The sequence below is a fragment of the Lissotriton vulgaris genome, unplaced genomic scaffold (assembly GCF_964263255.1).
Source record: "Lissotriton vulgaris unplaced genomic scaffold, aLisVul1.2 SCAFFOLD_650, whole genome shotgun sequence".
In the NCBI taxonomy this organism is placed as follows: domain Eukaryota; kingdom Metazoa; phylum Chordata; class Amphibia; order Caudata; family Salamandridae; genus Lissotriton; species Lissotriton vulgaris.
Genome location: NW_028245951.1, coordinates 254,117 through 279,326, shown reverse-complemented (window position 1 = coordinate 279,326; position 25,210 = coordinate 254,117). Strand labels below are relative to the sequence as shown.

At 51.1% G+C, this 25,210-nt stretch overlaps 1 protein-coding gene across 2 annotated transcripts in view; it reads right to left on the bottom strand.

The window, feature by feature from the left end:
- LOC147666208 (transcription elongation regulator 1-like) overlaps nucleotides 1-25,210 on the bottom strand; it is a 377,596-nt gene that overhangs the window by 118,873 nt on the left and 233,513 nt on the right. The gene's annotated exons all lie outside the window — the stretch shown is intronic.

The following is a 25,210-nucleotide window of genomic DNA, read 5'->3' as shown; positions in this document are numbered from 1 at the left end:
AGAGGTCTTTTCTCTTTTACACTGAACATTTAAGCCCCCATATCAGGGAGATTTATCTACCAGGATTACCCAATGACCCAACCTTGACACTGGGTGGGGACTTAAGGTTCATAATGGATACATTTGCAGAGAACCAAGCATCACCCTCAGGTTCCACCAATACAAGGCACACACATCAGTTAAAAAAACAGGCAAAAAAACGTTGAAGTGAGACTCATGACTGCCAAAAAACAGAACAAAGAGTACATTTTTGCTAAACCACATATTGACTTCTGTAGTAGTTAAGAATAGATCACATTGTGTCTCAAACTGATGTATAGAACAGATTGCTATTGAAGACCACACAGTTATCCAAATCCTTTGTGGTATTAAGCATGCCCCATAACATACAAGCATTGGCAAAGCCAATGGGTCTGGAAATGGCTCCTTTACTTTAGGCTTTGCCGATGCTTATTTTATTTATGAATAACGTTTGTAAGCAAACAATAATTGTATGACAACCAGCGCTGCACAAAAGACAAAACACATACATACATTTTATGCAAAAGCACACAATACATGAGCATTACCTGGCAAGGGGAATTATTAATATGCACATTTTATAAGAGCAGATAGCTGACACAATCAGGTAAGCTAATGGCTGAAGGGGGCTGTCTGTGTGCCACATGCTATATGCTGGGGTGGGCAATGCAAAATGTGAATGACACCACAGCAGATCAATGCTTGAAGAGGGTTTAATGATGAAAGGCCCTGTACATAGCCCTGGTAGTATGTATGTACGGTACATCTATTTTTAATAAAATAGATAAGGTCTTTAACGTGGCATAAAATAAAAAAAAAAGTCACTGTTGACAATAACAGCGAAGATTAAAAGGGACAAACTACTTACAACTAATTAACACAAATAAATTACACATTAAATGTGAAGGTTGGAAGCCTCTATTAGGGGCACAACTAATGGATTACCGTGAGAAAGTGGCTCAATATATACTGGACCAAAGTAAGGTACAGTGTGTATAGAGACCACCAACCCCAGAGGTATAACAGAGGTTAAAGTCAGGGCTGACCTTACTCTCAAAAGTGGTAGCTTGGTCGAGCAGGGGAAGGCAGTACCAGAGGACAGTGTAAAAGCATTTGTTGTACACACTCAGTAAGCAAAAGGTTTCACACACTCAAGGACTGAACTGCAGGCCAATTGTTTTTATATCAAAAGATATAATTGTTTAATTTTTAGAACCAACAGGAATCAAAATATACTTTTCTCAATTATGAGTGATCTCAGGTAATTACTTTGCAGGAAGGTAATAACTTTGTAAACACAATAGGTACAGGGGTTGCAGTAGGCAACACAATTCTAAACACAATTGAGCTCAATGGGTTTTTCTACGAACATGCAGTTGATTACTTTTGTAATTCCAGGACTGGATCCTAGATTCAGTCCTGGGGTCTAAGCTGAAAACAGTTTAGTAAAAACGTTTTGGTTATTGCAATGCTTTTTGAGGAATATAGAGGTATTTTAAAAGTTCACACTTAGAAACTTTTCAGTGAAAATCTAGCAATGTTATCCAATGGGAGAAAACTCAGGTTACAGGTAAAGTACGTTCTCGTTACTTTTGTAATCCAGTACTGGGCTCCTAGGTCCAGCACTGGGATCTCTACTTAAGACAGGTAAGTAATCACGTTTCAGTAGTTGGTACGATTTTTAAGGAATATTTCAAGTTTTCAAAAGTAGACACTTAGAAGAATTTTCACAGAAAAGCAGACAATGGAGAAGATTCAGGTTACTAGTAAACCCGGTTAGGATTACTTTTGCGGTTCAGTACTGGGCTACAAGGTACAGTACTGACTTCTCTACTGCTCACAGGTGAGTACTATGGAATTCGGTATTCGGCTGATTTTATAGGAATATTTTAGAGTTTCAAAACTTCACACTTAGAAGATTTTACGAGTCAACCCAGTCAATGTTATCCTATGGCAGGAAAGTGAGTTATCAGTTTCCAGGTGAGTACTCGACTGGTGCAGCACAAGTTACTACTTGTGTTGTAGTGTAGTTCCTATTTTCCCTATAGGCCCTGCGCATTGGAATAACAAACAGCAGTGTAGACGTAGGACTGAGGTCTTCTAGGTCTCTACTGACTATGTTAGACTTAATTTAGGTTTGCGCCAGCTAGCTCAGAGGTCACTGGAAACTTTCTTGACTGAATAGGAAGTGATCAGCTTCCCTGGCTCAGACTAGAAGGGATTCAGCTTCCGACAACCACTTAAACATGACAACTTTGCTCCTCAGAATAAGAGTCAATCTCTAGAGTCGTGTGAAACAATAGACAGCTATTTCACTCAGTCAGTTGTGCAGTTTTTAATTTCACCAGGGTGCAGAGAATAGAGAGACGGGCGTTTTCAATAAAAGATATTATTTATTGAGCAGTCTTTCTTCTCATGCAAGAGAAATGAATTGCCACAATTGCAAGACTTGTTATAATGAAAAGTGCGTACAGTAAAAGGAGTATTACGAAATAATACTGTAAAAGCATTGATATGGTTTCTTAGTCATAAGGTTGTTAAAATGAATAAAATATGTACAATATATACATTCATATATGCTTTGGCTAACGAGCTCAACTGGTGCTTCTAACTACGCCTACCCCAGTGTACCTGACCTAAGCCTAATACGTGGGAGGGAGTAAGTAGCAGTTTGAGTTAAGTTGGTTTTGCCAAGAGTCTGATTCAAGAATTCTCTCTAAGGGTTTAGTCAGCACCGTACCTCTGGAATAGAATGTAGGAGGTCTGGTATCTCCTCTCAGGACCCGATATTCCAGTCACCCGCAAGGGTAGGCTGGAAACGCCGGAGCTGGATTTTCTCGGCAGGAGAAAAGACAGCGTCTTTCTCAGCGCGTCAAAGAGGAGGGGCAGCGTCCGTGGGCTTCTCGCATCTGCTGGGCTCTCTGCAAGGGGACAGCTGTCCTGCTACAGTATTCACCACCACCGTGTGTTTGCTTAAGGCAACGTTGGTATATTTATACCTGAAAGGTGCCGAGTTTGACGTAGGTGTTGGACATAAGACGTCAATAAAGATGTCACTAAGAACTGGTCGTTCTTACAGTGCTCGCAGAAGTTCTATTACAAATCAAAACAAAGCAAGCGGGCTTTCCCAGGTTGCTGGGGGTTAGGTATGTCAAAAGAACTCAGTGTGCTATCTAGGAATCTAAGAAAGTGGTTTCTGCTGTGTCATGGATTGTCATGAACTGCAGAGGCGAGTTACTGAAATATGGCTCTGATTTATTATGCCATTATAGGGATATGTATTGATTATAGCCATATAGGGGCATAAGGTCATGATATTGATCGGGGTCCTAGATAAAACACATCAGTGTAACGATATATCTGTAAGAGACATTAGTTAGTGATAGATTCCTTACCTTAGAATATCCCCAAGCGTCAGACTGGATCCGGAAACTTTTGAGTAGCAATACCCCTGCGCATCGGTAGGCGTCGGCGGCGGCTTCGCGTCCATCGTCGGCGTCGTTAGCGCCGGAGTACTTACACGCCGCCCTCGCGCGCAGACGTCAGTTCTTATACACAGCTTTTACGCGCCATATACGCAGAGTCATGATAGAACCAACACTGGTGCCATGAAACTAGGGCCCTGAAAGAGGGTGTCGGTTCGCAGAACAGGGAGAATGGGTGAGTCGGTAAGGAATCTATCACTTACTAATGTCTCTTACAGATATATCGTTACACAAGTAGTAACTTGTGCATCTGAAAGAGATATGCTAGTGATAGATTCCTTAACTTAACTTAGAATAGATACCCCAGCAATACCAACCCCGGTGGTGGGTCTTCGAACCAATAATCACACCAGAAAGTCCTGGAGGACGGAACGGCCAAAGAAGCCATCCCTCCGGACTTGGCTGTTCAGGCAGTAGTGTCATGCGAACGTGTGCAGCGAGGCCCACGTAGCTGCCTGACAAATGTCCTGTAAGGGGATTCCTCGGCCCAGGGCAGTAGTAGTCGCCGTGGCCCGAGTGGAGTGGGCCCTCAGCCCAACAGAAGGTTCGTTCTTAGCCAAAGAGTAACACGTTTGGATGCACAACACGATCCACCGAGAGATGGTCCGCTTGTGCACCGCCCGTCCTTTCTTAGCGCCCACGTAACCAATATAGAGTTGGTCATCCACCCGGAACTGGCGTGTGCGATCCAGATAGTAAGAGAGCGCACGTTTTGGGTCCAGACGGTGGAGCCTCTCTTCCTCTTTCGAGGGATGCGGAAGCGGAAAGAAGGTAGGCAAGGTGATGGACTGCCCGCTGTGGAAGGCTGTGACTACCTTGGGCAGGAAAGAGGGTTTTATCCGCAACACAACCTTGTCCGGATGGACAGAAAGGAAAGGAGGTTTAGAGGAAAGAGCCTGGATCTCACTCACTCTCCTGGCAGAGGTGATGGAAACCAGGAAAGCAGTCTTAAGAGTAAGAAGACGGAGAAGACAGTTATGAAGCGGCTCAAAGGGAGCGCACATCAAGTAAGTTAGAAACAGGTTCAAGTCCCACTGGGGCATCACGAAAGGAACAGGAGGGAACATATGAGTGATGCCCTTTAAGAATCTGTTTACAATGGGGGACTTGAACAAAGAAGGCTGATCAGGCAGCCTTAAGAAGGCTGAAAGGGCAGAAAGGTAGCCCCTGATAGTGCCCAGAGCAGAGCCCTGCTGGGCAAGAGACAGAAGGAAGAGAAGAACCTCAGGGAGAGGGGCATTGAGAGGGTCCACAGCCTTTGCTGTGCACCATGCCACAAATCTGTTCCACCTGCAGGCGTATACCGACTTTGTGGAGGGACGCCTGGCTGCCAGAATGACATTACAGACTTCAGGAGGCAAGTCAAATGGCCTCAACTGTCGCCGCTCAATCCCCAAGCATGGAGGTGGAGACTGGACAGGTTCGGGTGGAGGACCGTCCCTGCTACTGCGACAGAAGGTCCTCCTGAAGAGGCAGACGAATCGGGGGATCGACTGACATACTGAGTAGCTCGGGATACCAGTACCTTCGCGCCCAGTCCGGAACCACAAGGACGACGTGGGCCCGGTTGCGCTTGATTTTCTTCAGCACTCAGGGCAGACTCGCGACGAAAAGCGTCCCCGAGCGAGTGCTGCCTTGGAAATTCCAACACGCAGAACTGATGACATTGCACGTTCTCTTCGGTGGCGAATAGATCGAACCAAGGCTCTCCCCACTGCAGAAAGAGGCCTTGCGCCACGTCAGAGTTCAGATGTCATTCGTGATCCATCATGCACCTTCGGCTGAGATCGTCCGCCCTTGCGTTCAGAGAACCTGCCAGGTGTTGAACCACCAGGGTCACGCCCTGATGTTCCAGCCACTGCCAGAGGCGCAGAGCCTCCTGGCATAGGGTCCACGACCCCACCCCGCCCTGTTTGTTGCAGTACCACATGGCGGTGGTGTTGTCCGTGAACACCTGCACTACACTCCCCCGGACAGAGGGGAGGAATGCCTTCAGAGCTAGACGAAATGCCCGCAACTCCAGAAGGTTGATATGGAGCCGGGACTCCGCCGGAGACCAGAGGCCTCTGATCTCCGCCTCTCCCATGTGGCCTCCCCAGCCCTGGAGGGACGCGTCCGTCACAACCACGTGCTCCGGTTGGGGAAGGGAGAGGGACCTGCCACTGACCCAATCTCGGTCAGTGAGCCACCACTGCAGCTGTCTTGCAGTGCCCTCCGAGACCACGACATGGTCGGACAGGTTGCCCTGATGCTGGGCCCGCTGGGCCCACTGAAACTTCAGGTCCCACTGCAGAGCCCGCATCCGCCACCTGGCGTGATGCACCAGAAGGATGCAGGAGGCAATCAGCCCCAGAAGCCGCAGCGTCAACCTGACCGAGACCCGGGATAAAGGCTGAAAGATTGGAATCAGAGCCTGAATATCCTGGATCCGATGTTCGGGAGGATAAACCCGAAACTGCGCCGAGTCAAGGACCGCTCCGATGAAGAGGAGCTTCTGAGAGGGGCACAGGTGCGACTTCGGCAGATTGATGGAAAACCCCAGCTGGTGCAGGAGGTGGCTGACGACTGTCTGGGGCAAGCCAGCCTTCAACAACCAGTCGTCGAGGTAGGGGAAGACTGAAACCCTTAACCTGCGCAGATGAATTGCTATCACCGCCATCACTTTCGTGAACACCTGTGGGGCGCTGGTAAGGCCGAAGGGGAGCACGGTAAACTGAAAGTGCTCGTGGCCTACCGTGAACCGCAGGTAGCGCCAGCGGGCCGGCAGGACGGGGATGTGGAAATTAGCGTCCTGCATGTACAACACTACCATCCAGTCTCCCGAGTCCAGGGCAGCTAAGACCTGAGCCAATGTCAGCATTTTGAACTTCTCCATCCGGAGGAAGCCGTTGACGTTCCGTAGGTCCAAGATAGGGCGCAGGCCCCCTTTGCCCTTCTTGGGTACCAGAAAGTAGTGGGAGTAACAACCACACCCTACTTCTGGCCCAGGAACGCGCTCGATGGCCCCCCTTGGTCAAGAGGGCCGTAACTTCCTCTTGCAGAAGTTGCAAGTGATCCCCCGACACGCAGTGGTATTGCGGTGGCATGGCTGGAGGGGTCGCCTCGAAGGGGAGGGAGTAGCCCCTTCGGACGATTTGCAGCACCCACATGTCCGACGTTACAGTGCGCCAGTGGAAGTGGTGATGGCGAACCCTGCCCCCCACTGGGGTCACATGGGCCTGAAATCACAGACTAGGAGGGTTTTGAGGTGGATGCCTCATGGGAAGGTGTGGACTGGCCTCGCCGTGTTCCCCGACCGCCGCCAGGGCGGTTTCCACGGCCGCCACTGCGCTGTTTATTAGTCTGCGGTGCGTGGCTGGCAGCACGTGTGGGAGTGCCCCTTCCTTGGCCACGAAAGGAGCGAAAGGCACCCGTTTGCTGGCGTGGGGCCGAGAGGCCCAAGGACTTGGCCGTAGCCCTGGAGTCCTTAAAACGCTCAAGCGCATGGTCTGCCTTGTCACCAAAAAGGCGACGGCCATCAAACGGCATGTCCAGAAGGGTGGCCTGAACATCAGTCGAAAAGTTGGCGGTCCTCAACCAGGCATGGCGTCGAACTGCCACCGTCGTTGCCATCGCGCTGCCCAGTGAGTCTGTGGTATCCAGCCCAAACCGGATGGAGTAGCGTGCCGCATCTCGACCCTCCGCAAGGGCTTGGGCGAGTTTAGTCCGGGCCTCCTCTGGACATTGTGGCAGCACGTCCGCGACCGTGTCACACAGAGTGTGGGTGTAGCGGCCCAAGAGGCATGCAGTATTGACTGACCGCAGTCCCAAACTCAGGGACAAGAACACCTTCTTACCGAATTGTTTGTACCTCTTGGATTCCCGATCGGGCGGAGCCGTCGGGAATGCGGTCTGGGAAGTAGAGGCCTGGATAACCAGGCTCTCGGGGGTGGGGTGGGTGGACAAGAAGCAAGAGTCGCCCGGAGCCGGGCGGTAGCGTCTGGCCACGTTCCTATCTATAGGCTGACCTGTAGCGGGCTTGGACAAAGTGTCCAAAAGTACGTCACACACTGCCTCATTAAACTGCAGCAGAGGCTCAGCCGAGCTTGCCAGAAAGTAGTGGGAGTAACAACCACACCCTACTTCAGTGAGGAGGTTAGTCCTCATGGCCGCGACGGGGAGCTCCAGGCCCAAGGCCTTGGCCGCCCGCGTCAACACTACACTATAGGCAGCCCCCTCCTCCGTAGCCACGGTTGGAGGGGAGACAAAACCAGTGTCTGGCGAAGTGTCCATTCCACTGGCATCCCCAAGCTCACATGTCCAGTCCTGCTGAGACTGGCACTCCTGTGCCAGAGGGTCCACAGACCCCTCCCAATCTCCCTCGTCTCCCATCACCTGAAATTCAGGTTTAAAGGATGGGGCCCGTTCATGGAAATAAAAGTCTCCATACGACGTCGAGAGCGGCGCTGGAACCGAATCGAGGGCATGATCGGGGACAGTGTCGCCCGTAGGCGGCGCCGGGGGTGACACTCGAGGGGCCGGCATCGGTGAGGTCGACCGGCGACGACCCAGATCCGGAAGCTGATCCAGTGGGGGCCTGCGGCGCTGGGACCGAAGTCGCCGGCGGCGTCGGGGCCGGAGCACCAGGCAGCGTCTGAGCCGAACCACCCGACCCGCTAGGCCCCCCCAGCCGGGACCGCTGGGCCCGAAGGCGCCACGGAGCCCAGCGGAGGAGGGAGGGACCTCATGGCCATGAGGTACCGCTCGACCTCCTCAGGCATCGCATCGTGCCCAGGGACAGGAAGGTGTGGGGCAGACTGCGGTGCTCGCGACTCCGTTGGAGCCGCTTAAGTGGTGTCACCCGAAACCCCGGCCACGTCGCGCGAGCGTTGGGGTGGGTCGGAAGAGCAATGACGCCTTTCCGACCTCTCATGCCTCTTACCTGAGGATCTTGATCCCCTAGACAGATGCCGACTCTTGGAGCTACGAGGGCTCCGACCAAGCGACCAGTCCCTCGACCTCCTGTGGGACCGGGACTTTGAACGGCGCGGGGCCGACTGCCGGATCTCAAGTCGCTTGCGGGACCGCTGCCGCCTAGCCTTAGACGTCCGGGCCCGGCAGTCTGAGCAGGTTCGGTCATCGTGGTCGAGGCATAGACACTGAAGGCACCGGCGATGGGGGTCGGTAACCGACATCATTCGGCTACACTTGGAGCAGGGTTTGAACCCGGGCATCCCTACCGGCACCGTAGGAGTCGAACGACTCGAGAAACAAAACAGATCAAAAGATCAAAAAAGTTTAGTCAAAAAGTGACTAAGGGGTAGAGCTTCTCCGGATCTGCGCTAGCAGGCACGGAAAAAAGAAGAACTGACGTCAGCGCCGATGACTGACGCGGAGCTGCGGGTGACTCCTATCGACGCGCAGGTGTATTGCTACGCAAAAGTTTCAGTATCCAGTCTGACGCCTGGGGATATTCTAAGGTAAGGAATCTATCACTAACGTGTCTCTTTCAGATGTTAAGGTTCTGGGCATAGACTCAGGGGTCCCCCAGGGTCAGGTACGTACAGTTGGTACACCCTCAGCGTCACAGGTGCAGCCGGGAGCAGAGGTAGTTAGGCCCAATGTTATCCAATGAGAGGCAGGGGGCCTTCGGTTGGTGGCTGCTGGCTAGCAGGCCACGCGGCTGTGGAAGCTGGGCTCCTGGTCACTTGCTCAGGGCAAATGAGGAAGTAGGATAGGATACAGGGTGCACGGCCAGAAGCACTCGGGCTGCTGGGTGCAGGGTGCTTTTGAGCCGTCGGGCGCTCAATGTTATTCAATGGGAAAGGTAAAAAGGGAACAAAAGCTGCAGACTCTGGTACGGTGATTCTTCAGGTGCGACCACCACTTCGAGAGATAAGTTGGGATCTTGGAGAATAGGTAGTTACCCCAAAGGAAGGCACAGGGAGCCGAAGGGCGCCGGGGTGTCTTTGGGCGTCGGGAAATCTTACCCTCAAGCTGGTCGCGGTTGGAGGGGTCCCTGGTTCTGAGGCTGCAGGCAGGCGTCGTCTGGTTCGTGGAAGAGGGACTTTGGGCACTGGACTTCGGGTCCAAGTCACCAGGGGGACGTCCTCGTGGTCTTGGATCACTCGGGCACGGGCCGGGCTAGGCAGGTGCAGAGTGGGTTGGTCTTGTGCTTCCTGGCTGGCACCAGGAGTATGGTTGTTTAAGCAGAGCCTCTGCTTATGGGAGTCCCAGTCTTTAAGAGGGTCAAGGCAGGCAGGTCCTCTGGGTGTCCCAAGGTTGCTGTCCGCAGGAGTTGCCAGGATTAAGCAGGATCAGGTTCCAGGAAGGACATGCCGGTATGGCTGGGGCCAAGTCAGTTGGTGTCATCCTGTTAGCAGCTGCACGGCGGGTCGTCTTCTTCTTGATCTTCTTCTTTTCTTATCGGGATCTGAGGAAGGAAGGTTCAGGGAGCCCCTAAATACTGAATTCAGGGGCGTTACAGGTAGGGCAAGGGAAGGGACCAATAGGTCCCTGTCCTGGGGTGGGTACACCACCTAGTCTGCTCCTCTCCGGTGGGAGGGGGGCAGGAGCCTAGCTGTGATTGGGCAGGGCTCCCCATCTTCAAGATGGCTGGAGCCCGGGGTTGTGCTTCACCTCTCCTCTCCCACCTGAGGGGTGGGGTTGGCACAGGCTGGCACACCCCCCTTCCTGACATAGGGTTTCTCGCCAGTCTTCCCGCCAGAATGGGGGTCAGAACCAGTGGGGGCCAGTTGCTGGGTACAGCAAATGGTCTGGAGAAGCTAACAGAGGCGGCAGGCCTTTGAAGCTTCCCCCTGCCAATCCTGGGGAGGAGGCCTAGCACCTCGCCCAGGATGTGCATTGTTGCAAGCCGAGGAGAGCTGGGGGCTCTCCACCCAGGGGTCCAGCAACATGTCTGCTGTGTAGCAGCCTAGGCAGCCTCTCAGTCCAGACGTGGATTGTAGGTTAGGTTTCAGGGGTCATCTCTAAGATGCCCTCTGGTGCATTTTACATTAAATCTCACACTGGCATCAGTGCGGGTTAATGTGCTGAGAAGTTTGATACAGAAATTCTCAGTCTTCAGTGAAGCCATCATGGTGCTTTGGAGTTCGTAATGTCGATCTCCCAGCACCATATACTCTTAATGGCAGCACTGCACTTACAGTGCCCAGGAATGGCCCTGGGAACTGTAGGGGCACAGGGCACCTGTGCCCACACCACTGGCATAAGGCACCCAGCTAGAGGGGTGACTGAGGTATTCCAGGGCAGTGGGTCTTGTGGGCATGGCGCACAGGGATGTGTGCCATGTCGACTCTTTGTTTAGTTCTGTACTTAGACACTCAGCCTGCAAAGGCAGTGTGTGGGTGTCAGGGTACAGTGCCCATAAGGGTGGCACAATAAGTTCTGCAGCACTTGGGGGTCTTCTCTGGTCACCATGCCATGGGTACCTAGGGTACCATTTAATAGGGGCTGACAGGTGGCCAGAGGGGCCAATTGAGTTTTAGTTTCAACACAGTTTTAGGGAAGGAACACAGGCCCTGGGTACCTGGTTGGCAGGAGCACAGGGCACACTCAGTCAAAGCACATCAGCAGTTCAGCAAAAAGTGGGGGAATACCAATGCAAGAAAGATGGCACTTTCTCACAATTACAACTCATACAAATAACATCTTTAAAAATAAACTAGGCAACATGAGAAGGTTGTACATTAGAACCGCTTATTCAGCACAATAGAAGCAGCCGTGTGATGGAAAATTACTGAACATGTTACAAACGTGCCACTAAAACAGTGAAAATAATTATGGTAATCAAATAAGATAAATATGATTATCACTGCACAAATGAAAACTCAGTCCCAAATTCAAAAATAAACTGATGACAAAGCTCTTTAACTTACAAAATATTTAAAAAACCAAACATTTGAAGAGCCCACACAAGTGATAATGGTCCAATATAGCTCCCCCGAGCAAACAATCACAATCAATATACTTCCTTCAAACAAGAGAAAGATGCAAATCATCATTGAAATGCTTACTCTGTACTATTTGTCAAAACAGGAACGCAATCACTAAAAAACAAGATTGTGAGAGAAAATCAAGTCTACTCATGATACACTACCACTTTCGATCTTCGACTAAAACAACTTTTTCAAACATTGATCCTGCATATAATATGAAACCTTGAGCTGTCATTTTAGGACTATGTAAAATGGCATGAACTAGATTTCAAAATGGGCAACGTAGGGATGAGGTCACATCTACTAGAGAAATAAAGATGCACATTGTATTAGAAAAGGTCAAGTTCATAACCCCACAATGGTCGCCTGCTGAGCATTGTTGGGGGAACCACAGAAAACTACGACTGTGCTTACAAAATCAGCATTCACCCTTTACTTTTCCCTAATCATATACTGTAAAGTCACCAAATTGACTTCAAACATTGTCAAGAATGAAAAAACACTCTGGGGCTTAAACTATGTTCAAGAAAGGAGGGGCGAAACTGGCCTTTATTACCATACTTTAAATATATCAATTGGAGTTTATTGCCACAAATATGTATTGATGCTTCCTAAATGAGAAGCCTTTATAAAAACAATGTAAGCTCAATGTGGAGAAACGATTTACCAATTACCCCTTAAAAGAAACAAACATGAAACCCATCATTGACTAAAGAATAAAAATAAAAACATGCCGGAAAATCTAAGCTTCCATTTGGAATAACCTAAACATGAATATTGCTGGAAAAAATATTCAGTGGCAGACAGCATTATGCAGAAAAACATACATTAAATCAAAGATACCTAACTGACCAAACAAACACACATCTTTTGTTTAACTGCAAAAATGTAAATGCCGACACCTGTAAAACTTCTAATTATAACAAATTCGGCAATAAATTGCAAACCTTCCAAACGCTGTTACACTTTCACAATATCATCATGGGCATAATGCATGGTAGAAATTAGCCTCCACTCCCCTTTCATGTACCACTAAATGCGAACCAACACAAAAGAAATCCATTAAGAGGAATCAGCTTTTTATGGGAAGATGGCATTTCACTCCAAGATTAATCTAGGGAGGAAGAAAGCATGATCTTCAACCAGTAAGCCATTTGCATTGGTTGGTTTAGCTCAATCCAGCATATGCTTGTCACTGGTTGTCACGTTGTCGCGTTGCTCCAGACTGGCCCTTGCTTCCCTGCAAAGGTGAAGTACCTCAGACCCTCCTGGTCTGCACCAGAAGCTCTTCGTGTATCCTGCGTGGGGTGGGTTGCCTTTGCTTACGATCTCGAAGCCGACCCCTACATCTGCGAGAACCTTCGTGGGACAGCTCCTCTCCAGCACCTGGTCGTCCTCGACGCCTCCTGGTTCGCATGGCTGCGACGACAAGCTTCACTCCAGCACCTGATTGCTCCTCGACGACGTCTGGTTCCTTCCTGGTTCCACACTGTCATTGGCTAGTGACCTAGACTCTGTCCCCTCTGCTTTCAGGTCCTCTTCATCCTCGATCCACCCTTGGATCCACACGGACAGCTTCCTCCTTGTCGCCTGCAGCATCTTTTTTCACAGGCTCCATAGACTTCAACGGCGAAACCAGACACATCTTCACACCTATGCACCCGCTTCCTGTGGGTGAGGTAATGCGAGTACTTTGGTGCTCTCAAGGGTATGGACTATCCAAGTGTCTAGGTTTTTAGTTGTATCCTTCTAGCTAGACTGGAAGTGTCCTAAATCTTCATTTACTTACCTTTTACGTTCCTATTGACTTTCTTTTGACTCTCGCGTGAGAGTACTGACTCTGCATGCGCCGCCTGTGGGCCTCCTACTCCTAACCTAAGGGTCAGATAGTGTAGCCCCAGCGATTCCCTAGGCCCTAGGCCTTCTCCTTTCCCAAGTCGTGGTTCTTATAACACTTACTTAGTATATGGTTTTACGTGCCCCAAGGGCCTAACTGTAAATTGTGCTATTTAAAGTATTTCTAAGTGTAACTTGTTATGTGCTGTTGCCTCTGATCTCATTAAGAGTTCAGAGGAGTGTGTTAGTAAATAAATACAAATATATTTTATATATATCCTGTGTGGTGTCCTTTCATTTGATATTCAAGGGGTTACATATGGTAAAACAGCTGGCTTTACACACCCTCAAGAGTCTTTTAGCCTAAGACTGTTCTGTCCACGCTACCTTTAGGATAGCTGGTCTATAAGGTTGACTTTACAACCATCACCATAAGGGTTGTTTGGACTGGTGCAAGGTGTTCACTAGAATAGTGAACATCATATACCAGGCCAACTTCTCACATTGGTGTGCAGCGGTTGGGATTAGAGCTTGCTGTGTTACCACTTGTAATCTTGTGATAACATTTGAAAGATGAAATGCGTTACTTACCTGTAACAGCAGTTATCCAGTATTGGTGTCTTTCATAGATTCACATGCCTGAATCATTCCCCGTCGTCGAGACGGGAGCCTCCGGTACATAAAAAGTAATGTCCTATAGACATACATAGAGAAAATAGGCCTAAGGGTCTCCCCTTAGTAGCCTTTCCTTGTCCTTATGTAAAAAGGACCAAACTCTCAGAGTCAGCCAACCAGCTCCGACTTCCCTCTAGAACCTTCCTGGGAGGAGCCTCAGTCCCTCAGATTTTCGTACGCACCCAGCTAGGTAGACGTAATAGTGGTAGAGGGATGCGAGTCCTTCCAGGGGAGGCGGGAGGGTTGCATGTGAATCTATGAAAGACACCAATACTGGATAACTGCTGTTACAGGTAAGTGACACATTTCTTATCCAGTATTAGGGGTGTCTTTCATAGATTCACATGCCTGAATCAGAGTAGTTAGCAATAAGATATGCACATGTGTGATGTCAAGTCGCTCTGCGGACAGATACCTATTCTCATATAACATGGGAATAATAGCAGAAGCAGAATATCACAAGAGTAAATAATGTGTATACCTGGATGGCGGGATGTAGGAAGGCTCACCTCACTGAAAGAGATGGCGAAGCACCGCCTGGCCCACTGCTGCATCCTTCTGGAGTTCGAGATCCAGGCAGTAGTGTTTGGAGAAAGTGTGCGGTGACTTCCAGGTCGCCGCCCTGCATATGTCCAAGAGGGGCACTCCAGCGAACAGTGCTGTTGATGTTGACACTGCCCTGGTGGAATGTGCAGTAACATGATCGTTCAACGGCCGTCCGGCCTTGTCATGGCAGAATGCAATCGCTGAGGAGATCCACCTCGAGATGCTTTGTTTCGTGAGAGGCAGACCCATTCTCGGTCTGCTGTATGCCACAAACAGTTGTGAAGATTTTCTGAAAGTCTTAGTTTTATCTAGGTAGAACTTCAGACATCTCTTGAGATCCAAAGAATGTAGCGCCCTTTCTGGTGCGGTGGAAGGGTTCGCAAAGAAAGATCGAAGGACTATTCGTTCATTGAGATGAAAGTCCGATGGTACTTTTGGTATGAACTTAGGGTTTGGTCTCAGCACCACCCTGTCCTGTCTGAACTGCATAAATGGTTCCTGAATGGATAGAGCTTGCAGTTCGCTCACTCTCCTTGCAGATGTTAAGGCGAGCAAGAGCGCTGTTTTCCATGAAATGTACTTAATGGATGCTCGATGAATGGGCTCAAAAGGGTGCCACATGAGTTGGTTGAGGACTAGATTTAGTTGCCAAGTTGGAGGAACCTTCCGAGGCCTCGGGAAGGATCTGTAAAGTCCCTTTAAGAATTGTTTGACTAGTCTACTGGACCATAGAGAGGGTCCTGTGGAAGCTCTGGTGAACCGTGAGATAGCTGCCAGGTGAACTTTTATGGATGCATGTGCCAGCCCTGATTGTGCCAAATGTAGGAGGTATGGCAATATCTGTTCCGGTGTGACTTGCAGTGGATGCAGGTCCTGTGTTGAACACCAAATGCAGAATCTTTTCCATTTGAGAGAGTAGGTTTTGTTGGTACTGTCTGCTCTCGCCCTTGCTAGTACCGCTCTGCATTCCTGTGGGATATTGAGGCTATAGAATTCTCTGTGCTCAGGAGCCAGGCTGATAACTTGAGCGATTGTAGGTTCGGGTGTTGGACCTGCCCGTTGGACATCGTCAGGAGGTTCGGATGTTTTCGTAGACGAATCGGTGTCCTGATGGAGAGACGAAGCAGATCCGAGAACCAGTGTTGTCTCGGCCAGAACGGGGCAATCAGGATCAGGGTACAGGGCTCCGCCTTCATCTTCCTGAGGAGTCTGTGGATCATCGGAAACGGAGGAAAAGCGTACGCAAACACGCTGAACCAACCGATGGAAAAAGTTTTCCCCAGTGACCCTTGTTGGGGATGCCAGCTTGCGTAGTTTGGGCATTTGGCGTTCACCTTGGTGGCAAACAGGTCGAGTTTTGGGACTCCCCATTGAGAGAAGATGTGGGTCAGTGCGTCGTCGCTCAGTTCCCACTCGTGAGAGAGGGATTTTTGCCTGCTCAGGTCGTCCGCGATGGTATTGTCCCTGCCTGGTACATAGTCCGCTTTGAGCGTGATTCCGTGTGGGACTAGCCAGTTCCAGATCTTTTGCGATTCGCGTGATAGTGTGAGCGAACGCGTTCCTCCCTGTTTGTTGAGATAGTGCATCGTCGTGGTGTTGTCCGTTTTGACGAGCACCGGGGAGTTCTGGATGCGCGGTAGAAAGGCCTGCAGTGCCAGATACATGGCTCTCAGTTCCAAAAGGTTTATATGGAGCTGTTTTTCCTGAGTGTCCCACTTGCCGCTGATCCGAAGGTCCTGGAGGACAGCACCCCATCCTTCTAGTGAGGCGTCCGTGGTGATCACCAGAGGTGTCGCCGTAAGGAGACAAGGCAGCCCTACGGTCAGGTTTCTGCGATGTCTCCACCAATCTAGACTCCTGGATATTTTTGGTGTTATTCGTACCCTGTCCTCGAAAGAGCCCGTACTTTGAGTCCATTGGCTCGCGAGAGCTTCCTGTAACGGGCGCATCCTGAGTCTGCAGTGAGGGATGAGGAGAATGCAGGAGGACATCATGCCCAGGAGTGATGTGTAGGTCCTGACTTTGATGCTTGTCTTTGTTGCCACAGCCGTGGCCTGAGACAATATTTTGTCTGTCCTCTCCTTGGAGGGGAAGGCCGCTGCGCGTTCCGTGTCCAAGGTCGCCCCGAGGAAGGTGATCTTTGTCGAAGGGACAATGCAGGATTTCTTGAGATTGAGAGTTAATCCTAGCCTCTGAAAAAGATTGGTGCAGGCGCTGGAGGATTCGGCTGCACCTTTAGCCGAGGGTGCTTTCACCAGCCAGTCGTCTAGGTAGGGGAAGACTTGGTGGCCCATTTGACGCAGGTAGGCCGCCACTGGTGCTAGGCACTTCGTGAAAATCCGCGGCGCGGATTTGAGGCCGAACGGTAGGACCTTGAATTGATAATGTTGACCTGCAACCTCGAACCTTAGGAATTTTCTGTGAGACTTGAGGATGGGGATGTGGTAGTAGGCATCCTGGAGATCCAAGGATGTCATGAAATCTCCTTTTTCTAGAATGCCCAGTATTTCTTGAATCGTCACCATCCTAAACGATTGGGTCCGTAGGAAAGCGTTGAGTGCTTGGAGATCCAGAATGGGCCGCCACTTGTTCTCCTTTTGGTGTACAAGAAAGAAGTGGGAGTAGAAGCCCTTCCCTTTCTGGGGCGTTGGAACTCGTTCTATCGCTCCCTTTTTTAGCATTACAGAAAGTTCCTGGAGTAGCAGGCGCAGGTGTTTGTGTGTCCGTCTGCGTGGAGGTGTTATTGGGGGAACGTCGGTGAATTCCAGGGAATGGCCGAATCTTCTAATTTGGTGAACCCACCGGTCCGTGGTGATGCGTTGCCAATTGGTGAGGAAATGAGTCAGTTTTCCTCCAATTTGTAAAGAGGGAGAGGGTGGCTGGACTGGCTGGAGTAATGGGTCACTGGCGGCCGCCAGTGCCCCTCTTTTGATTCTTGCCTCTGAAGTTAGATCTTCCGTAAGAAGATTGACGGCCTTGTTGTTGTTTGTGTTGGTATTGATTTTTGGTATTGTAGGAATACGAGGACCTGTTCTGATAGGAACCCCGATGAGAGGACTGACCTCTGGATCTGTTGCCTCGAAAGGACTGGTTCCGCGTTTGCAGAGTACCCAGTGCTTTGGCCGTGTCGGTGTCCTTCTTTATGGTTTGTAGTGCCTCATCGATCTTTTCACCAAAAAGGTGCTGGCCGTCGAAAGGCATGTCCAGTACCTTTGATTGCACCTCCTGCCGGAACGATGTCGCTTTGAGCCATCCTTGGCGGCGCAGAACTGCTGCCCCTGCAAGTTGACGAAAGCCGGTCATGGCAGCGTCAATAGCACAGTCAATTATTTCAGCTGCTGAGTTTTGACCCTCCACAAGCAGAGCTTTGACTTCACCTTGGACAGTGTCGGGCAGTTCTGCCAAATATGGGGCTATGTCCTCCCAGAGTTGGCGATTGTAACGCCCCAACAGGGCAATAGAGTTGGCCACCTTGATGGTCATGGCCGATGTTGTAGTGAATCGTTTTCCGATTGTGTCCAATTTCCTGCCCTCTCTGTCTGGAAGAGCCGACAGAGGGGAGGAAGGGTTGCGGGAGTTCTTTTGGGCCGCCTATGTGACCACTGAGTCAGGTTTAGGGTGTCCATTGAGGCAAGCAGCCGCAGTAAACGGGGCTTTGTATTTTTTGTCTAGGCGTGGAACCACCGCAGGTACTGAAGCAGGTGTCAGCATGAGTTTCTTGCCTTGCTCCCATAGGAATTCTATTATCGGAATAGATTACGTGGATTTCTGAGTCTGCTCCTTAAAATCGTGCAGGAAGCATTCAGTTTCCGTCGATTCCATAACCATATGGAACCTTTTAGCCGCCCGTTCCACAATTTTGTGGAAGCCGCCAATGTCTACAGGTGGCGAATCTGCATGGCGTGGTTGAGGTGAGGCTGGAGAAGATGCGACATATTCATCCTCCTCATCATGTTCATCCTCCTCATCATGGGCAGAGTGTATTTCCCGCACCTCACCTTCTTCCAATTCCTCCTCGTCTTCATCTTCGTCAGACGATACTGTCACCTGAGGTTGGGTGCTCTCATGGTGTGTTCGAGGAGGAGGTCGCGATGGTTTTGGGAGTGACGCGGACGCTGGGTTATTTACTGCAGGCGTCTGATTCCCACCTTCCGATGTTGGAGGTTCTGGGAAACGTTGTTTGTAGTCCTGTACAAGGTGTTTTAGTTCATTGACAAGGGAGGCCGTTAGGCATATCATTGGGGTGACTTCCGTGCGGACACTAGTGTGGACGGAGTGTTCTTGGTAAGTGAAATCCTCCTGCTCTTCATTAGTGCTTTGGCATTTGACGTGAAGGTCTGATATGGATGTTGCAGGATCCATGTGGTCTTCCTCTTCAGATTCCTCACTATGAAAGATTTCTGGAGGTGGCTGCATTTCTACTTTGCTAGGAGACATGGTTTCCGGTGTAATTTGCTGTTTGGCAATCTTGCCAGACGCAGAACTGGACGTGGAAGTTCCTGTCGTCGTCGATGGTGTCGTCGACGGTGGTTGCGTGAGGGATGACACCGCTACTAGCTTGGATTTTTTCCATGGTTCCGTATGGACCGCCGCCGTTGACGAGTCTTCCGTCGACGGTGTCTCCGTCGACAGTGTCTCCGTCGACGGTAAGGTCGTCGTCAACGGTAAGGTCGTCGTCAACGGTAAGGTCGTCGTCAACGGTAAGGTCGTCGTCAACGGTAAGGTCGTCGTCAACGGTAAGGTCGTCGTCAACGGTAAGGTCGTCGTCGACCGTATCTCCGTAGACGGCACCTTGGTCGTCGACGATGTTCTCGACGTCGACGTTGTCGTCGACGGTGTATTCGTCGACGGCGAGCCCGTCGTCGACGTCTTCGTCTACGAAGACATCGACAACGAAGACTACACCGTCGACGACGGAGTCATTGAAGAGCCCATCGTCGACGACGACTTCTATGGCAATCCCATCATCGACGATCCCGTCGTCGAAGGCGTCGACGAGGGTATCGATGGCGAAGACATCGTCTACGAAGACATCGACAACGATGTCTTCGCCGTCGATACCCTCGTCAACGCCTTCGACGACGGGATCGTCGCTGATGGGATTGCCATAGACGTCGTCGTCGACGATGGGCTCTTCAATGACGCCGTAGTCGACGGTGTAGTCTTCGTTGTCGAGGAGGTCTTCGTCGTCGACGATTTTAGCAGTATAATAGAGGAAATAGGTCTACCTGCAGACGACGACGATGGTGTTGTCGTCGACGGTGAAGGCGACGACGCTGTGGTCGTCGACAGTGGTTGTCACTGAGGTAGTCCTCTGGGCCTGTCTGGCTGATGACTGAGCAGGCTTCTTAAAGGTCTGGGAATCTTTGACAGACACTGAAGATGTCGTAGATCTTGCCTCTGAAGACTTCTTGTGTGCCTTCCTAGGAGGAGTGTCTGAGGGGCCAGGGGAAGCAACCCTTGGCCTCTTTTGAGAGACTTGTGAGGTTTTAGAGACGCTGCTTTCTGAAGATTCCAGGTTGTCTCTATCCTTAAGCCTGTCAAGCCAGATGAGAAGACGACCTTCCCTGTCTCTCACGGTCTTTTTAGGTAAAGACCTACAAATCTTGCAGTCTGCAGGGACGTGGTCAGGATAAAGGCAGTATAAGCATAGGGCATGCTTATCTTCCACATGGAGCCTTTTCTTCCCACATGAAGAGCAGGCCCTGAAGAGGGCTTTCTTCTGGGATTCAGACATTGTTGAAAGCAGTGGACAGAAAACACTTACTGCAGATAAAGTGGATTGAAATAATCCCTGATGAGATTGTTGAGTGAAGAGTTCACTTCCAAAGGAATTCGATGAGTTAGAAGGAGTCCTGAGAAGAGCTCAGGCTGGAGACTCCCTAGTACAACGTGCGGTAGAAAATCTGAGGGACTGAGGCTCCTCCCAGGAAGGTTCTAGAGGGAGGTCGGAGCTGATTGGCTGACTCTGAGAGTTTGGTCCTTTTTACATAAGGACAAGGAAAGGCTACTAAGGGGAGACCCTTAGGCCTATTTTCTCTATGTATGTCTATAGGACATTACTGTTTATGTACCGGAGGCTCCCGTCTCGACGACGGGGAATGATTCAGGCATGTGAATCTATGAAAGACACCCCATATACTGGATAACACACAGGTACCTATAGGTACATATAAAAACAAGTCTTAGTATACTTAAGTTTACTGAACTTAGCTGTTGTAGAGCCTGGGCCTAGCACACCCTGACTACAACTACTAGAGAGGTTCTTTAGAAAACATAGTGTAGGTAGGTGCAACATATCCACCTCACTAGAAACCATGTCTCAAACAGGGAACCCCAGTGGTTCTCTGCCTGCAGAGGTAGATCCCCGGAGGACTGCTTCGAGATATGAAGCCTTAGCCTACCAAGAATTGAGACAATTGTGTACTTCTAGAAGGCTAAAACAGGGTTCAAACCCTACCCTCAAGTTCCTGGTTGAGCTCTTAGAAGAGTATGATGCTCAACAGCCACTTAAGACAGGTGACGCAAGCAGTGCAGATAAAGTCCTTCCCTCCTCAGATGATAATACTGATACCCCAGTACCAGATGAGGAAGAAGTAGCAGGATAAGGAGATGAGTCTGATCCTGAGACAAACAGTCAGGTCTTAGTCAGAAGACTAGGTCAGGCTAACTTAAGCATACATGGGAATCAGTATGGGCTGCCCTCATACAGACCCCTAAGTGGGCTTAACCAGAAGCAGAGAAGAGGAAGATCCCACTCCAGGGACTCTTTCCAATCTCATGCTTCAAATGGCTCTCATGGCAATGCTCAGAGAGTGATGACCTCCCCTCAGAGAAGGGAACATGAGGCCAAAATGAGAGAAGCTGCTCTTAGGATTGAAAGACTGGAACTTGAGGTTGCCCTGGCCAAAGAGAAGCTTGCTCGTGCTAGAGAGCATAGAGAGAGTGGGTTAGAACCCACTGGTGGCAGCACTATCCCTAAGGATAAAGATAGGTCCTATGAAAATAGAAACCTAAGCAAGATTGTGCCCCCCTACAAAGAAGGGGATGACATTCACAAGTGGATAACTGCTTTGGAGAGGGCCTGCAAAGTGCAGCAGGTACCCTGAAGTCAGTGGGCAGCAATCTTATGGCTCTCCTTTTCAGAAAAAGGTAGAGATAAGCTCCTCACAGTTAGTGATGGGGATGCGACTTGTTCAGGAGGTGACCATGCCAAGTATATGTCAGCACTGCCCTTAAGAAGTAAGTAAGTAAGTTCCAGTGAAACCCCAAAGGTAGGTAAAATTAAAGTAAATACCTTACTATCTACTTGTGGTAGTGTGGGCGAGCAATAAGGCTTTATCAGAGGGTAGTGTTAAGCATTTATCGTACACACTCAGACAAGAAATGATGTGACACACTCAAAGACTGAACTCAGACCAATTCGGTTTGTATAAAATTACTTAGTTATTGGGGGGCGTGGCCAGCACCCTAACATGGCGGACGTGTCTTGGTAAGGCTCCGACCACGGGGCCATATTTATCCTGAATTATCCTGCAGAGGTGCTCCCACGAAGACGGGACAGAGCAGGGCTAGTGCGCTGGAATGCAAGGAGGCCACTGAGTCCAGGAGCTGAGACAGTGGGGGCCGGGACTGAGCAGCGACACTGCAACAGAGTCCACGGCCTAGTCGCGGCCTGGTTACTTCGGAGGTCTTGGGGACGAGGCGGAATCCACTGCGAGAGGGGCAAAGCTGACCTGTACCCGGCGCTTCAGGTACCGGGAGTGCACGGCCAGTGCGAGGGGGTGCAAGTCCTTGAGACAGGCGGCGCGGGGAGACCCAGCTGGGCAACGAGAGGAGGTGAGCCCGAGCCCGGAGGCGGACCAGAGACCCAAGGGGGGCTGGATGGCTAAGCGCGACCCGCGGCGGCCCTCTAAGTCACACGGGCTGCTCAGAACAAGCGAAGCTCCTCACCTGGGACACCTGGCAGTCACCCATAGCCTGCAGTCGCCCACAGCCTAACTTTGAGAGGGGCGATCTCCGCAAAATGGCGCTGCATTCCTGACCCGCCTGACCCTAAAATGGCGGCCTGCGGGACATCCTGACTTACGCTGCCCGCTCCTCATCCACATCAGCAGCAGATAGCATACCCGCTCACAGGGGCACCTGCGACTGAAAGGGGCCCCCAGTTGTCACCCTGCATCTTGGTCCGAGCTCAGGGCCGAAATTCACTCGAGGGGGTGCCCCCACCTTCCCCCATACCCCCACAGAACATGGCGGCAAAGCGGCACTAAGAATCAGGCTATCACTACCGCACCAGAGTGACACCACATGCAGGGGGCATTGCGGGCCAGAGCCAGTTGAATGGTGGAGGAGCCAGTAGGCTAAGGCATAGCTGGAGGAGCAGTTGTCCACTTCATCTGGACACGCCTTGCGCAGTGCCTTGTGAACAGTCTTGGCCAGTGCTGACCCACACGCCACACAACCCCAGAGCTGCAAGGGACCACCACACTCCCCTACTCCAGGACTGAGCTGACAGCTAGTGGGGGGGACCTCTTGGCACAGCGCTAGGTACGGACTGAGGCAGGTGCGAGTCGCACGCACAGAAGTGCCTACAAAGCGGTGTTGAACAACAGTGGGGGAGCGCAGGATAGCGACAACTGTGCTGGACCGGACAGAATTGCACGCAGCGATCAACCGGAGCTGACCAACTGGCGGAGGTGACCTATTCTGAGTGGACTCCCTTTGGCGGCTGAGGCGGCGAAACCGGGACTGGGTGGGAGCCCCCCTTAACAGACAGGCAAGCTGATCCTGCACATTAATGCCAACGGCGCAGCAGCTGGCGATGGGGAGGTTAAGGGACAAACCAAAGCAACAGCAGCAGGCGGCGGGCAACACGGGCCCAGCGCAGGAGGGGGGCAGGGAGGACCCGGAGCTCACAATGACACTGGCAGCCAAGATGGACACTGGTTTTGGTGGCGGTGGAACGTATTTGAACCACCCTGGCGCAAACCAAAACATCCCTTTAAGCGCGGATAGATAAAGTCCAGTTGGATTTTACGCTGCTGCATGCAGATCACCGTAAACTGTCGGAGGCGGTCGTCGCCCAACGCCAGTCTGTCCAAGAACTGCAACCCATGGTGCGCAGTCATGCCGTAGCGCTCCAAGATCTGGTGGATAGGGTTCAGGCGCTAGAAGACCGTGCTGAGGATGCAGAAGGGCACTCCCGGCGCAACAACGTCAGGGTGGTTGGACTGCCGGAGGGAGAGGAGGGAAAGAACACCGAGAAATACACAGAGCGGTGGCTACAAGAACTCCTGCACCTGGGACGCTGTACGCGCATTTTGTAGTGGAGCGGGCACACAGAGTGCCGGCGCAGTCCCAGCGTCCGGGGACACAGCCTCGCCCATTTCTCTTTAAACTCCTTAACTACCGGGACTGCGACGTGGTGCTCCGTGAAACCCAGAAACTGGCGGATCTCAAAGTGGGCAAGTCGAGTGATGTTCTTCCCAGACTTCACAGCAACAGTGCATAAGCGAAGAGCCACGTATATGGCCGTGAAGCGGCAGCTGCAGGAATTGGACCTATCTTACTCTTTGCTGTTACCCTCATGCCTCCGAGTGGTCACCAAGGAGGGCACGCGCTTCTTTGAGGCCCTAGCAGAAGTTTGAGACTGGCTAGAGGAGACCGGGCAGTTGTCAGGGACGAGGCCCACGGGTCCAGAGGTTGGTGGCTGGCAAGAGCAATGATCCAGGAGGCGGAGGAGGAAGAAAGGTACCAAACGGAGCACAGACACGGGCCAGGCTGCCCCAAGTCCGGAGCGGATACGGCAGGAGAGACAGGAAGCGCTGGAGGCAGTTGCGACACTGGGAGCGGCCAATAACACTGGCTGCGGCCAATAACACCGACAGCTTCGAAGTCCGGCAGCTGAGCGATGTGTTTGCAAGCGGTTCGTCTTCTCCATCCACAGTGCTGTTAGAAGACATCAACCTACCAGTGGTGACACCACAGACAGCGGATCTCCTGATGTGACTGTGAGAGTCTCTGGTGATTGAATTGAAGACCCCCGCCTATTGGACTTTGAGCACTATATCCTTTGCCTGACTCCCGCGCAACGCGCTGTTCGGGTGGGACACTGACCCGGCAGCACCGGTGCTGCGTGGGGAGGGTGCACCACCTGGGTCCGGAGGAGAGCGCTCCAACTAGCGGATAGGCAAGGCTGGTTCTGGGGGGAGAGCAAATGACCAAGCAGCTGGCCCGAGCAAAGGGGGGGGATTATTACATGTACAACACATTAGCTATCCTTGAGCATCTCATAGATACTCACAGGCCCTGGATACAAGAGCAAACTCAATATATTGATGGCTACACAACTCACCGCGCGAACACTGCGCTGAGAACACGATCCACTGAGGGACAGACACACTTTTCGTTTGGACGAATGCCCCATTGGGTAATCGCCCCATATGTTTCGTTGTTAAAAGTTAGTTACAAGATGCAGAAGCGACATACAGACAACTCCCTTGAGCACCGGTCCGCTGGCCTCGCTTGGTACCCCCCCCCCCCCCCCCCCCCCGACTCCCACACAGCGACAATGCAAGACCATACATGGCAAGCACTAACATCGTAACTTGGAACATCCGTGGCATGCACACCCCGGCGCACCGTTACTCGGTTTTCTCTTATCTACAGCGACATGGGGTATGGAAATCTCCGTAGGCGCTGTAGAGG